Genomic DNA, 16,358 nt, shown 5'->3' on the forward strand with positions numbered 1-16,358 from the left:
AAAAGAATTTCTGAATGACAGCTCCTTCTATTCAGTAGATTAATATTCAAATATGAAGAAGTACTGTAATATACAGGGCGAACCGCTAACTAGTGGCTGAAAATTTTGTGGGACAAATGTTGCATGGAACAATGGGGGCCACAATATGAGGTTGGTTTTTTGTTGCTAGATGGGGTCGCGTTAGAGATGTGAAGGTCAAATTTTTTTAATAAATGGTATGCTATAATCTGGTACTTATTTTCTGATAGCGGCTATCGAGATGAATCCAGTGATGTGTAACAGTAAGGTCTTTGAAGGTCAACGGAGGTCAAAAAGGCGACATCAACGTCCATTTAAAGAAGGTGTTCGAAGAGATAACCGTTGGTATCATTGCAGTGCTTCAGTCTTCTTGTCACGGATTGAGTGGTATTCCTTATCACTTCGCACTTATCGAATCACATGCTCTGACAATTCTCCTTCATATATCGTGCAAATAGCAAATATTATCTTAATACGGCGTATCCATCTTTCGTGCCACTGATATGTAAACAACATTCGACGGTTTCGCAATAGAACACTAATAGGAACGGTAAGACTAGTATCGTCGAATCAAGTTAATGCGAATGGTGTATTCCTTCGAAGAACAAGTTGATGTGCATCTCATTTACGGAGAATGCCAACGAAATTTAGTGAGAGCTAGATACTTATACGCTGAATATCCTCAACGTACTCACCCTACACGACGTACATTTAAATATCTGTATGATAAATTGAGAACAACAGGATCTTTAACATATCGGAAACATATTCGACAAAGGAAAGTTACTAACGAGGAAACAGAAATTAGTACTCCTCCCAGTATCGTTCGAGATCCTTGTGTTAGTTCGCGTTAAATCGCAAGGGAATCTGTCATGAGCCAGAGTAGTGTTGTTCGTGTTCTGCATCGCCATAAATATCATTCTTACCATATCAGCCTCCACCAAGAGTTAACTGGTACGGACTGTATGCGTCGCACTGAATTCTGCCAATGGGCTCAACTTCAGATTCAGAGGGATGACAAATTTATTAATTTAATTGTATTTACTGACGAGGCTACATTCACGAACCATGGAAATATTAACTTGAATAACATACATTATTGGGCAGCTCAAAATCCATGTTGGGTGCGGCAGGTTGCACACCAAAATCTGTGGTCGATGAATCTATGGTGTGGGATTCTGAAGGACAGAATTAAGGGCCCCTATTTCATCGATGGAAATCTTAATGGTAGAAAGCACACAACATTCCCCCAAGAAACATTAGGTCTGCTATTGGAATAAATAACTTTAGTAACAAGCAACAGAATGTGGTATCAACACGATGGGTGCCCGGTGCATTTTTCGCCGATTGCTAGAAATGAGCTGCAGAGACAATTCCCAGATCGTTGGGCTGGATGCGGAGGAGATGTGTCGTGGGAGGCTCGTTCGCCAGACCTGACGCCTTTGGATTTTTCCCATGTGGGGATTCGTAAAATATATTGTTTATAAAGACGTTCCAAGTGCACCTGAAGATATGCGCGAGAGAACTGTCAGAGCATGTGCATCGATAATTGCCGAAGTGATAAGGAATACAACTCAGTCCATAATAAGAAGGTTGCAGCTCTGCATTGATGCCAATGGTCATCACTTCGAACACCTTCTGTAAATGGACGGTAATGCCACCTTTTTGGCCTTCGTTGACCTTCAATGACCTTACTGTTACACATCATTGGATTCATCTCGAGAGCCGCTTTCAGAAAATAGGTACCTAAATGTAGCATCCCATTAAAAAAAAAAGTTGACCTTCATATCCCTGAATCGACCCCATCTAACAATAAGAAAACGTCATATTATGACCTCCGTTATCCAGGCAACTTTTATCCCACAAACTTTTCAGCTTCTATGATACGTGTGTGTGTGTGTGTGTGTGTGTGTGTGTGTGTGTGTGTGTGTGTGTGTGTATTTGTTTATTTATTTGTTTAGCAAATAAAACTTTGCGGAACTGGCACGTTCTGTATCACTGCGAAATATCATATTCATGATCTATGGAACGAGCATTAATGTATGTAATTTAAACAGGGCTTTAATCCTACAGCTGTGTTATCAAAACAACAGCAATAGGTCTGCCGGTCTTCCCGCGTATCGATGCCTTAAACGATCAGCGAGAGTTACCCTTTCTGCTCCGGCGTTGGAGAACATGATTCGGAAGTTTGAATTAACTGGCGACTTGGGAATAGCTCCTGGGAGAAGCCAATGGCCAATTGCACCACAAATTGTAGAAGAATTTGCTGTTGGCGTGGCTGAGATCGCTGGCCATAATGTGCGATCTTCAAGCTGTGCACGAGCTGCGTCAGGACAGCTGAACATTCCACCGTCTACTGTTCGAGAATTGCTGCGAAAAATTGTGAAACGGTTCCGCTACAGGCTTGCAGACTGCTGTGGATGCAGATTGCCTCACATCGTACAGCATTTGTAACCTGGAACGTAAACACGGTACACGATCAACAAATGTTACCGTTTCATATGGAAATTAAAATGTGTCTGAATTAATGATTTTCTTCCACTTGTTCGTAAAAGTGTTTCCCCAAAGTTTCATTATCCTAGGATCACTCGTTTTTCAAGGGGGCCCATTCGCGCTCACAGAGTACGCGAAATAACTTGCCCCCCTTCTAACAGCCGTGTACCGCAAGTCTCTAGAGGAACGAAAGGTTCCAAATGATTGGAAAGCAGATGCGCAAAACTATAGACCTATATCTCTGACGTCGATCGGTTGTAGAAGTTTAGAACATGTTTTTTGCTCGCGTATCTTGTCGTTTTTGGAAACCCAGAATCTACTCTGTAGGAGTCAACATGGATTCCGGAAGCAGCGATCGTGTGAGACCCAACTCGCTTTATTTGTTCATGAGACCCAGAAAATATTAGATACAGGCTCCCAGGTAGATGCTATTTTCCTTGACGTCCGGAAGGCGTTCGATACAGTTCCGCACTGTCGCCTGATAAACAAAGTAAGAGCCTACTTAATATCAGACCAGCTGTGTGTCTAGATTGAAGAGTATTTAGCAAACAGAACTCAGCATGTTGTTATCAATGGAGAGACGTCTACAGACGTTAAAGTAACCTCTGGCGTGCCACAGGTGAGTGTTATGGGACCATTGCTTTTCAAAATATATATAGATGACCTAGTAGATAGTGTCGGAAGTTCCATGCGGCTTTTCGCGGATGATGCTATAGTATACAGAGAAGTTGCAGTATTAGAAAATTTTAGCGAAATGTAGGAAGATCTGCAGCAGATAAGCACTTGGTGCAGGGAGTGGCAACTGACCCTTAACATAGACAAATGTAATGTATTGCGAATATATAGAAAGAAGGATCCTTTATTGTATGATTACATGATAGCGGAACAATCACTGGTAGCAGTTACTTCTGTAAAATATCTGGGAGTATGCGTACGGAACGATTTGAAGTGGAATGATCATATAAAATTAATTGTTGGTAAGGCGGGTACCAGGTTGAGATTCATTGGGAGAGTTATTGGAAATTATAGTCCATCAACAAAGAAGGTGGCTTACAAAACACTCGTTCGACCTATACTTGAAAAGATGCAAAGAAGAGCGGCGGGTTTCGTCAAAAGGTTTTTTGGTAACCGTGATAGCGTTACGGAAATGTTTAGCAAATTCAAGTGGCAGACTCTGCAAAAGAGGCGCTCTGCATCGCGGTGTAGCTGGCTCGCCAGGTTTCGAAAGGGGGCGTTTCTGGATGAGGTATCGAATATATTGCTTCCCCCTACTTATACCTCCCGAGGAGATTACGAATGTAAAATTAGAGAGATTCGAGCGCGCACGGAGGCTTTCCGACAGTCGTTCTTCCCGCGACCCGTACGCGACTGGAACAGAAAAGGGAGGTAATGACTTTGGCACGTAAAGTGCCCTCCGCCACACACCGTTGGGTCGCTTGCGGAGTATAAATGTAGATGTAGATGTAGATGTAGAATGTTTGATTATAGTCACCCCATACCTCGGCAATGTAAAATGGTGCAATATGTTCGAGAGCTAGAGAAATAGGAATAAGCATAGCGAAGTTATAAAATACTGATGGCAAACAAGACAGAACAGTGTGAATGGAAGACCAAGAACGAATTGCTTGGCTTAAGAAGTCTGTAAATAGGTATGCAGTCTTTCTCCCCTACTGTGCAATCTGTACATAGATTCCCGGCGGGGTCAGGGATTTTCACCTGCCTCGAGATGACTGGGTGTTTGTGTTGTCCTCATCATTTCATCATCATCCAGGGAAGTGGCGAAATTGGACTGAGCAAAGGTTGGGAAATTGTACGGGCGCTGATAACCACGCAGTTGAGCGCCCCACAAACCAAACATCATCATCATCATCTGTACATAGAGAACGCAACGACGAAAATAAAGATTGTCATAATACTGGGGTTAAAATTAAGGGTAACAGAATATCAATAACAAATTGGTGTTATAAGCAGATGTGAAGAAGGACTACAGGATTACTGAAAGGAATAAACATTCTACTGAGAACATGTAGGCAAAGAGGGGGAGTAACGCTGTGAAAACAGTGTTGCTCAAGCCAGTTAGCATTATGAGACTCTGCAGGATCTACACTGATTTGTCAACACTCGGGAGTTACCAGCCAATCTTGTAGCTGTAGCGCATGGGTGTCAGTGATGCTGGATATCGCTGACCAATTACAAGGGCGATGCATCTCAAATAGTAAATGTGGCAAGTATAGACAAAATTGTTGTAGCCTGCTGCACCCAAGTCTCAAAATACAGAGTATTTGCCGGTTGTGGGGCCAATGTTACGCACTTCAGATAGAAAAATTGGGAAAGATACAGCTCATAGCTTGTATTCAGCAACGCCAGCTGGGATGCTATGCTGACGAGGGTTGGTGCTTCATTTCGTGGTTTAAGACGAAAAGGAAGGGATTGCACAAATTTGTAGCATTGCTTTATAAAACCGAAAATATTGGTCCCTACTTCTGGCCAGTACGCACTGTGTAGGATTAACACCACGTGTACTGGAATGAGTAAGTATGTGAATAGAGGGATAAGTATTTCACACTCATAGCGTTTACAATGTCGTTCAGTGCAGTCCAGGTAAACGAGTCTGTAGGCTCCTACCTCGAGCAAGAATACAGTGAGAGGGAGACTAGGCGCTGGTGAGCACTCCGCTCAGTTCTACTTTGCCTGGACTCGTTATCTGTAATGAAACAATTTAGTTAAGCAAGAGAAAGAAAGTAACGAATCGCTAAACGACCACTAGTAACATAAAGAAACTTAGCAAAGGTATTGGACACCAGTCTCAGCTCATTATGACGAAATAAGTACAAAAATATAACCTCTCTATTAAATATATCTCAGAATCGTAAAACATGACTGTGTATTGCACATTGTTTACTGAAATGAAGACTAAAACTTATAGCACTTACACACAAATTCTACAAATTATTCTTGATTAAGTTAGCAATTGTTAGTCAATTCCTGATCTCAACACATTTATTTCACTGTAGTTTCCTTGCACAGTGAAGACAGCGTCACCGTTGTAAGACGACGTTCCGACTCCTAACATAAACTGTTATTCGCGTAGTGAATGTCATATGCAAAGAAAATACGTTTACTGGAATTCTAATTAGACAAGTGATACTACTTAAAATTAAGTTTAATGAAGTGGTGGTGTGCGAAGGCGTTCTCTAATGGAAAAGTATTGAAGTCTCAGGTAACAAAGAGCTTTTGCTGCCTTAATTCATCTCAGATCAGTGACGTAATACAGAAAACAACCGTACCAGACACAACGCATCCCTTCTGACGGAATCGGAAACAAATGAGATATTTGATGGACAACAGGGAACCTCTGTTCATTTATTGGCCGTAATGACAAAGGGCATGGGATGTGTGCACATACAGATGAGTGAATGGGTTGCCAATGTATATGCAACATGAGGTACTAACAGAGAGAAGAAGAATGATGATGAAACTTATGGTGAATGTCAGGTTACATGCTGACCAAGGGACGCTATACCTTCTTCGAGATAGTGACATAATTTACAGAAATGTATCGCCTGGGTGAAGCAGAGTAAATGCATGCGAGGAGACTGTGTTCCTGATTTTTGTGGCTGGTAGCGTCAGCAGTTCACGCAGTGTTGAGCCATGGCCTGTCCCTTCATCGCAGTCGTCTCCATGTCTTAGTTCACGTAACTCAGATCCCGGTATGCCATTGGTGTCTGTGCATTGACAGCTGATGTTAGACACGTAATGCTCTATGGACATTCATTTATTTGATGGCTGTATCTCTTTTAAAAAAATCAGACGACCTGATGGTAGGCCATAAGCACAGTGCACTTGTTACCCTGCTGTAACTGTTTACCAGTGGCTTTAAAATAATTCTGTTGTACATTTCGTCGTATTGTTTTCAGTCTTTGGACTAGCGCTTTTGACCTCTGTTCAGTCAATACTGCGTGGTAGTTTCTCTAACTCAAATGGAGAACAACAGGTTTTATCCATGTACCATCTTACATTGATTTGATAATGTGACTTTTGTAACTGGAGAAAATACATGACTAATACTTATCCCAATCATCATGTGTTTTGTCCATATAACAATTTTCATATTCTTTGTGAGATGGAAGAGGATAGTTCTATACATTTTAATTCACAGTAGTTTGCATACTTGTATGAATAAAGAAAACGAAGTATTTACTTGGTCTGCGAGAATGGCATCAGCGCTTCCTAAAGGTATCACCAAGTTTGTGACAAATGCCTGACCTACCATGTCAGTGGTCATGTCCGCTACTAAAAGTAGGTAAATCAAAAATTGATCAGTAGTTGACTACATATATACTCGTCTGCTTGCTGTGTCTGTGAGAAAGGAACCAAAAGATCCACGGATACTGATCTCATACAGCGAGGAATTTTCCGGCAATGCTTGAGGCAGAAATCGAAGCTTCAGCTGTTGCAGTCTTTGCTTGCACAGAGGACAAGAAAGAGTATAATTCTCAGTGTAGTGTTAGTAAGCACCACTCCAATGTCATACCACGGCTTATGCATTCGCAGAAGAGGAAAGAAAAGAGATCATATTAAAAAGTCTAATTTCCAAGCCCATGACTGGTTGAACGTTAAACAGAATTACTCGTCTCAAATTCACAAATAATCGATATGTTCCAGTAACAGGTTTATACAACTTGAATACCATAAAAAATAAAAGATAAGCAAGCTTCAATTAATGTCAAAAAGAATGATCAAAGATGTGTTCCATGGCCCATAAAGTAGGACCCACACAGACTTGTTGTTGCTGTTGTTGTTGTCTTCAGTCCTGAGCCTGGTTTGATGCAGCTCTACATGCTACTCTATCCTGTGCAAGCTTCTTCATCTCCCCGTACTTACTGCAACAAACATCCTTTTAAATCTGCTTAATGTATTCATCTCTAGGTCTCCCTCTACGCTTTTTACTCTCCACGCTGCCCTCCAATACTAAATTTATGATCCCTTAATGCCTCAGAACGTGTCCTACCAACCGGTCTCTTCTTCTTGTCAAGTTGTGCCACAAATTCCTCTTCTCCCCAATTCTATTCAATACCTCCTCATTAGTTATGTGATCTACCTAGATAATCTTCAACATTCTTCTGTAGCACCACATTTCGAAAGCTTCTATTCTCTTCTTGTCCAAACTATTTATCGTCCATGTTTCACTTCCATACATGGCTACACTCCATACAAATACTTTCAGAAACGACTTCCTGACACTTAAATCTATACTCGATGTTAACAAATTTCTCTTCTTCAGAAACGCTTTCCTTGATCCTCCTTTCAAGACACTGTGCATTCCGTTCAACTGCTCTTCCAAGTCCTTTGCTGTCTCTGACGGAATTACAATGTCATCGGCGAACCTCAACGTTTTTATTTCTTCTCCATGGACTTTAATACCTACACCAAATTTTTTCTTTTGTTTCCTTTACTGCTTGCTCAATATACAAATTGAATAACACCGGAGACAAGCTACAACCCTGTCTCACTCCCTTCCCAACCGCTGCCTTCCTTTCATGCCCCTCGACTCTTATAACTGCCATCTGCTTTCTGTACAAATTGTAAATAGCCTTTCGCTCCCTGTATTTTACCCCTGCCACATTTAGAATTTGGAAGAGAGCATTCCAGTCAAAATTGTCAAATATTTTCTCTAAGTCTACAAATGCTAGAAATGTAGGTTTGCCTTTCCTTAATCTATTTTCTAAGATATGTCGTAGAGTCGGAATTGCCTCACGTGTTCCAACATTTCTCCCGAATCCAAACTGATCTTCCCCGAGGTCGGTTTCTACTAGTTTTTCCATTCGTCTGTAAAGAATTTGCGTTAGTATTTTGCAGCTGTGACTTATTAAACTGATAGTTCAGTAATTTTCACATTGTCAACACCCGCTTTCTTTGGGATTGGAATTATTATATTCTTCTTGAAGTCTGACGATATTTCGCCTGTCTAATACGTCTTGCTAACCAGATGGTAGAGATTTGTCAGGACCGGCTCTCTCGAGGCCGTCAGTAGTTCTAATGGAATGTTGTCTACTCCTGGGGCCTTGTTTCGACTCAGTTCTTTCAGTGATCTATCAAACTCTTCACGCAGTATCGTATTTCCCATTCCATCTTCATCTACATCCTCGTCCATTTCCATAATATTGTCCTCAAGTACATCGCAATTGTATAAAACCTCTATATTCTCCATCCACCTTTCTGCTTTCCCTTCTTTGCTTAGAACTGGGTTCCCATCTGAGTTCTTGATATTCATAGAAGTGGCTCTCTTTTCTCCAAAGGTCTCTTTAATTTTCCTGTAGGCAGTATCTATCTTACCCCTAGTGAGATAAGCCTCTACATCCCTACATTTGTCCTCTAGCCATCCCTGCTTAGCCATTTCGCACTTCCTGTCGATCTCATTTTTGAGACGTTTGTATTCCTTTTTGCCTGCTTCATTTACTGCGTTTTGATATTTTCGCCTTTCTTCAATTAAATTCAGTATTTATTCTGTTACCCAAGGATTTCTACTAGCCCTCACTTTTTACCTACTTGATCCTCTGCTGCCTTCACTATTTCATCCCTCAGAGCTACCCATTCTTCTTCTACTGTATTTCTTTCCTCCATTCCTGTCAATTGTTCCCTTATGCTCTCCCTGAAACTCTGCACAACTTCTGGTTCTTTCAGTTTATCCAGGTCCCATTTCCTTAAATTCCCACCATTTTGCAGTTTCTTCAGTTTTAATCTACAGATCATAACCAATAGATTGTGGTCAGAGTCCACATCTGCCCCTGGAAATGTCTTACAAATTAAAATCTGGTTCCTAAATCTCTGTCTTACCATTATATAATCTATCTGATACCTTCTAGTATCTCCAGGATTCTTCCATGTATACAACCTTCTTTTATGATTCTTTAACCAAGTGTTAGCAATGATTAAGTTATGCTCTGTGCAAAATTCTACCAGACGGCTTCCTCTTTCATTTCTGTCCCACAATCCATATTCACGCACTATGTTTCCTTCTCTCCCTTTTCCTACTCTCGAATTCCAGTCACCTATGACTATTAAATTTTCGTCTCCCTTCACTACCTGAATGATTTCTTTTATCTCATCATACATTTCATCAATTTCTTCATCATCTGCAGAGCTAGTTGGGATATAAACTTGTACTACTGTAGTAGGCATGGGCTTCGTGTCTATCTTGGCCACAATAATGCGTTCACTATGCTGTTGGTAGTAGCTTACCCGCACCCCAATTTTTTTATTCAGTATTAAACCTACTCCTGCATTACTCCTATTTGATTTAGTATTTATAACCCTGTACTCACCCGACCGAAAGTCTTGTTCCTCCTGCCACCGAACTTCACTAATTCCCACTATATCTAACTTCAACCTATCCATTTCCCTATTTAAATTTTCTAACCTACCTGCCCGATTAAGGGATCTGACATTCCACGCTCCGATCCGTAGAACGCCAGTTTTCTTTCTCCTGATAACGACATCCTCTTGAGTAGTCCCCACCCGGAGATCCGAATGGAGGACTATTTTACCTACGGAATATTTTAGCCAAGAGGACGCCATCATCATTTAACCATACAGTAAAGCTGCGTGCCCTCGAGAAAAACTACGGCTGTATTTTCCCCTTGCCTTCAGCCGTTCGCAGTACCAGCACAGCAAGGTCGTTTTGGTTAGTGTTGCAAGACCAGATCATTCAATCATCCAGAATGTTGCCCCTGCAACTACTGAAAAGGCTGCTGCCCCTCTTCTGGAACCACACGTTTGTCTGGCCTCTCAACAGATACCCCTCCGTTGTGGTTGCATCTACGGTGCGGCCATCTGTATCGCTGAGGCACGCAAGCCTCCCCACCAACGGCAAGGTCATGGTTCATGGGGGTAAAGGCTTAGTAAGTACAAAAATATATGTCTTGACAGTGATGGAGCACTTGAAAATTCTGATTTTCCAGTCGTGCATTATGTCATCACAAAAATCGACCGCTACGGTCGCAGGTTCGGATCCTGTTTCGGGCATGGATGTGTGTGATGTCCTTAGGTTAGTTAGGTTTAAGTAGTTCTAAGTTCTAGGGGACTGATGACCTCAGAAGTTAAGTCCCATAGTGCTCAGAGCCATTTGAACAATTTTGAACAAAAATCGAACAACAGTAATGTGTCCATCAATTTTTCTCATTAGAAGATGTTACTGCAGATTGTAAAGAAAGAAGGTCGATCTTCAGACTGCCTTGAGTACATCCATTATAAATAGCAAAATGCAAGGAAGAGAAACATGTATATATACTGTATTTTAAAGAAGTTGAGAGCTCCCACTGCTGTAGGATAAAAGATCTTACTCGTCTTGTTTCAAGCCAAATAACGGAAAATGAACATCAAATATTTTTCTGAGACGTGTCAGTTTCATTTGAATTTGCAGGAAAAATTGAATGATCACACAAAAGCTTGTGGCAAGTCACTGACTGTTGAACTGCCAAAATAAGACACGTACATAACTTTCGAAACTTGTAAATACGCAACGAAAGTTCTGTTCGTATTTATACCGAATTTTAGAGTTTACCTTTAAAGACGGATAACTGTGAACAAAACCCAAATGATTCAAGTACGATGAAATATAAAAACATGAACCAAACGATTTCTGCTGCTGTATCAACTACACTCATGCTCATAAATTAAGGATAACTGCAGAATGTGGTGCCACACAACGTGGCACTACACAAAACTGGCGCTAATAGCACAGGCAAGTAGGGAACACAGACGACATAGATCTGTATGTCCACGGTATTGGTGATATGTTGAGAAAACCGTCCCGAACCGCGTGTGCTACAAAACGCCAGTTTCCCGCGCGTGTACACCAATATGGGATATGATCACCATGCACAACGGTTGGCATACTCCGGATCAGGTGGTCGAGCAGTTGCTGGGGTATAGCTTCAAATTCTTGCACCAGTGCCTCTCGGAGATCCTAAAGTGTCCTAGGGGTTTGCAGACGTGCAGCAATACATCGACCGAGAGCATCCCAGACGTGCTCGATGGGGTTTAGGTCTGCAGAACAGAAAGGCCACTCCATTCGCCTGATATCTTCTGTTTCAAGGTACTCCTCCACGATGGCAGCTCTGTGGGGCCGCGTTTTATCATCCACCAGGAGGAAGGTGGGACCCACTGTACCCCTGAAAAGGCGGACATACTGGTGCAAAATGACGCCCCGATACACCTGACCTGTTACAGTTCCTCTTTCAAAGACATGCAGGGGTGCACATGCACCAATCATAATCCCAATCCACACCATCAAACCACGACGTACATACAGGTGCCTTTCAAGGACATTTAGGGGTCGGTATATGGTTCCTGGTTCACCCCAAATGAAAACCCGGCGAGAATCACTGTTCAGACTTTACCTGGACTCGTCCGTGAACGTAATGTGTGACCACTGTTCCAGTGACCATGTACTGTGTTCTTGACACCAGGCTTTACGGGCTCTCCTGTGACCAGGGGTCTGTGGAATACACCTTGCAGGCGAATAAACCATGTCTGTTCAGTCGTCTGTAGGCTGTGTATCTGGAGACAACTGTCCCAGTGGCTGTGGTAAGGTCCCAAGCAAGCCTACCTGCAGTACTCCGTGACCGTCTGCAGGCACTGATTGTGAGATATCGGTCTTATTGTAGTGTTGTACACTGTGGACGTCCCATACTGAAGTGCCTCGACACGTTTGCCGTCTGCTGGAATCGTTGTCATGGCAGACGGAGGTCCCGTGCTACGACCTGCTGTTTGACCAGCCTCCACTCCCCCTAGTATTCTACCCGTCATAACGTCATCGATATGTGTTCTTTGAGCCATTTTCAACCCAAAATCACCATCAGCTCTGCTGAAGCGTCTGCACCCCTACTCGCTTCACCGTACTCTGACATGCACCAACATACCTCTGCGTATGTGGACTGTTGCCAGTGCCAACATGCGACGACCGCAGGTCAAATACACCGCATGGTCATACGCCGAGGTGATTTAAACCAGCAAATCGCCCGCCTGAGCGTTTTTTCACAATGTATCAGCATTATCCTCAATTTATGAGGATGAGTGTACGTAAATGGACACTACAAGACGTAACTACGTGTAGAGAACCGGACTGCCATACAAAACTCTTTGAATGTATGAAACAAAAAGTTGAAGAAATTGGAACAATTTGTGTCACAATTGAAGATATGACACCATTAACTACTGAAGAACAAATAAGATACTATCGTTCTCAAAGATACTCGTTGTGTGGATTTCGATATTCACAGAAAAATAGACACGTTCATAACCATGAACATTTGATTGGAAAATATGTAGTCTCACTACGCAACTGGTGTAATTTGAAATTTTTAAAAAAAATAGAGGTTTGTTTTCATTTAACTACTGAATTTTTCAGGATCATTCACATTTGTTTGTCAAAGAACTCGGGTATCATGAGAAATAAATGCACTTGCATACCTAACAACGAAGATATATACATCAGTTTCTGCAAGAAGACAGAAAATTAGAAAATGAGATTTATTGACAAATTTAGATGCATGACCTTTTCATTTAACAAACGTTCATCATAACTGAATAAAGATCAATTGACAAACATTGGAAAAACTTTCCCAAAGTTTCTAGTTAGTCTAGCAGCTAAGAAGGGTTCTTATTGCTATGATTACATGGAAAGCTGGAAGATATTTAAAGAAATAAAGCTTTCTCCAAAGATGGAATTTTACAACAAACTAATGACTGGGACGTAAGTGATGAAGGCCACAAACATACAAAAATCGTTTGGAGAAGATTTAATATCAAGAATCGTTGTGGCTATTATGATCTATTGCTCTCAATTGATGTTTCGATGTTGACTGATGTGTTCGAAAATAGTTGGAAAGTTTGTATGAACATCTGTGAATAGGATCCATCTTGGTATTATACTGGGATACGATATTGCAGATGACAGAAGATGCACTTCATGTATGTCCACATCTGCATGATTACTCGGCTATTCACAATAAAGTGATTGGAAGAGGGTTCAATGTATCACCTTCAAGCTGTCTTTCTACCGTTCCACTCTAGAATTGCATGCTGGAAAACGAGCACTTACATATTTTTGTGCGAGTCCTGATTTCTCTTATTTTATCGTGAAGATCATTTATCCCTATGTAGGTGGAGCTGTTTTCGCAATTGGAGGAGAAAAGTGGTGATTGAAATTTCATGTGAAGATTCCGTTGCAACGAAAAAAGTCTTTGTTTTAATGATTGCCTCTCCAATTCACGTTCAATGTCTGAGCCACTATCTCCCAAATTTTGCGATAATACAAAACAAACCGCGCTTCTCTGTACTTTGTCGATGTAATCCGTCAGTCCCATCTGATGCGGATCCCACACCGCACAGCAGTACTCCAGAATAGGGTGGACAGGCGTGGTGGATGCTGTCTCGTAAGTAGACCTGTTGCACCTGCTAAGCATTCTGCAAGGAATCACAGTCTTTGGTTTGCTCTATCCACAACTTTATCTATGTGATCGTTCCAGTTTAGGTTGTTTGTAATTGTAATCCCTAACTGTTTAGTTTACAGCACTCAGATTTGTGTGACTTATCTCGTAATCAAAATTTAGTGGATATCTTTTAGTACACACGTGAATAACTTCACACTTTTCTTTATTCAGGGTCAATTGCCGCTTTTTGCACCAACAGGTATCGTATCTAATCATTTTTCAGTTCATTTGGTCATCAGATGACTTTACGAGACGGTAAGTGACGGCATCATATGCAAACAAACCAAGACGGCTACTAAGATAAATCTGGAGCAATAGAGGGAATATAACACTTCCTTATGGGACGCCGGATGTTACTTCGGTTTTACTTGATGGCTTTCCGTCTATTACTACATACTGTGATCTCACTGACAGGAAATCACGAATCCAGTCGCACAACTGAGGCGGTATTCCATTGGCACGCAGATTGGTTACAAGTCTGTTGTGAGGAACGGTGTCGAAAGCCTTCTGGAAATGTAAAAATATGGAATCAATTAGACATCCCCTGTCGATAGCACTCATTACTTCATGATTGTAAAGAGCTAGTTATGTTTCACTAGAACGATATTTTCTGAATCCGTGCTGCTTTGTGTCAATAAATCGTTTTCTTCGAGGTACTTCATAATGTTTGAATACAGTAGACGTTCCAAAACTCTACTGCAAATCGACTTTAGTGACATGGGATTGTAATTCAACGGAATACTCCAACTTCCCTTTTTGGGTATTGGTGGGACGTGGGCAATTCTCCAGTCTCTAGGTACGGATCTTTCTGAGAGCGAGTGGTTGCATATAATTGCTAAATATGGAGCTATTGTATCAGCATACTCTGAGAGGGATCTGAGTGGTATACAGTCTGGACCTGAAGCCTTCCCTTTATTAAGTGACTGAAGCTCCTTTGCGACACCGAGGATATCTACTTCTATGTTTCTCATATTTTCAGTTGTTCTTGATTGGAATTCAGGAATATTTACTTCGTCTTCTTTGACGAAGGAGTTTCAGAAAACCGTGTTTAATAACTCTGCTTTTGTAGCACTGTCTCCAGTGACTTCACTGTTGTAATCGAGCAATGAAGTTATTGATTGCGTCATGCAACTGGTGTGCTTTATGTATGACCAGAATCTCATTGGGTTTTCTGCCAGGTTCCGAGACAGAGTTTCTTTATGGAAATTATTAAAAGCATCTGGCGTTGAAGTAAGCGCTATGTTTCGAACACCTATAAAACTTTTCCTGTCTTGGGATATTGTGTTCTTTTAAATTTGGCATGCTCTTTTCGCCGCTTCTGCAACAGCGATCTGACCTGTTTTGTGTTCCATGGGGATCAGTAATATCACTTATTAATTTATGTGGTATATATCTCCCAATTACTGTCGATACTATGTCTATCAAACCATTCAACTACTATTCTACGCTTACATGACCAGATCGGAAGGAGTAAGGACTGTTTCTTAAAACGACATTAATAAAATTTTTATCAACATTTTTAAATAGGTATACTTCGCGTTTCTTTTTGGCGATTGTAGGTGATACAGCATTCAGCGTAGCAGCAACTGGAGTACATTTGTTGCAGCTGGGGTTCACACTCACAAAAACATTTTGAAGGGCATCAACTTTACGCCAGTGAATGTTAAATGTTTTATGCACAATATTGCAATTTCGGCCTTAGGCCATTATCAAGTGCTGCTGAAAAGTACAGAATTTTTAAAAAATTATTTTGCGTTAAGTATCTCGACGTTATGCCAATTATACCAAACATTTTAACTGTGTAGCCATGTTACTTACATATTACGGCTTTAAGCCATGTCAACGTAATGTAAGCTGACAAATTTGTATGTCGTTGTCAATACTGTTAAATACATTCGTGTCATTGTTATACAGTACGAGCACACGTATTAAAACATCGAGAACAAGCGAATCTGTTGCTTGACAAGCAACAGTTGTAAAGCGTATGCTGGATGCTGGAAAAGTGCCACTGTCAAAGTATAAATTAATATAGTTTGTGTGAAAGTGTTCTGGACATCAAAATGGAGGCAGACAGATGGACACCAACCGGGAAAGCCGCCTATACTGTCGCAAACCAGCACCCAGCATTATGCTACTACCAGTAATGATGTAACTTCCTGGATCCTCCCGAAACCATCTGAAGATGAACCTGAAAAGATTCGAAAACCGGTTCATGGAATAAAGCATTATTATTAAAAAAAAGTGACTGGTTGCAGTTCTGTATAACTTATTTACAGAATGAGATATCCACTCTGCAGCGGAGTATGCGCTGATGTGAAACTTCCTGGTAGATTAAAACTGTGTGCCAGACCG

The sequence above is a fragment of the Schistocerca cancellata genome, chromosome 8 (assembly GCF_023864275.1).
Source record: "Schistocerca cancellata isolate TAMUIC-IGC-003103 chromosome 8, iqSchCanc2.1, whole genome shotgun sequence".
Taxonomy (NCBI): Eukaryota; Metazoa; Arthropoda; class Insecta; order Orthoptera; family Acrididae; genus Schistocerca; species Schistocerca cancellata.